This window comes from Nanorana parkeri, unplaced genomic scaffold (genome assembly GCF_000935625.1).
Source record: "Nanorana parkeri isolate BGI_ZX_2015 unplaced genomic scaffold, ASM93562v1 scaffold1056, whole genome shotgun sequence".
Lineage (NCBI taxonomy): Eukaryota > Metazoa > Chordata > Amphibia > Anura > Dicroglossidae > Nanorana > Nanorana parkeri.
This window is the reverse complement of record NW_017307324.1, coordinates 461,958-462,475: the sequence shown is the minus strand read 5'-3', so window position 1 is coordinate 462,475 and position 518 is coordinate 461,958. Positions and strand designations below refer to the sequence as shown.

The 518-nt window shown below is 42.1% G+C and overlaps 1 protein-coding gene across 3 annotated transcripts in view; it reads right to left on the bottom strand.

Annotated features, from left to right (window-relative positions):
* The window catches only part of NR2F2 (nuclear receptor subfamily 2 group F member 2), a 9,865-nt gene that overhangs the window by 1,907 nt on the left and 7,440 nt on the right, over positions 1 to 518 (bottom strand). The gene's annotated exons all lie outside the window — the stretch shown is intronic.

Here is a 518-nt window from a genome sequence, read left to right as displayed (position 1 = left end):
GCCTCTGCATTTTAAATGATCATTTACTACCCAATGTTTCGCCTGAAGAGTTAATTATTCACAGATATATCCCTCACCCAGATTAACCTACAATATATCCTAATTAGATTTCATAATGCATTCATTACTGGTTTTATAGCTGCCACAATACAAGGCAGTGGTGCTGTGGTCATATTAACAGCAGATTTCAGGATCATCCCTGTGAACTTTTTTTTCCTCTCTCTTTCTGCATAGGGAAGCTAAACTTTTTGTATGTGTATTTTCCCTGCCCCCACACTACTCCTTGTTTGCTGGCTGTGGGTTGACTGTGTGACTGCTTGCCTCACACGTCTGCACTAAAAGCTGCATTCTGTCTAAAGTTACAGCAGTTCAAGCAGTGAAATCCAAACTGCCTGTCTTAACTCGTCCGATTCACAAATACACTTTGGAATCCTAATGATTCGGGCCCATGGAGTTAAACAAACAACGTCTCTCGCCTTGAGCCTTGCAGGCAGGCTGTAAACTACACTCCAGAGAAG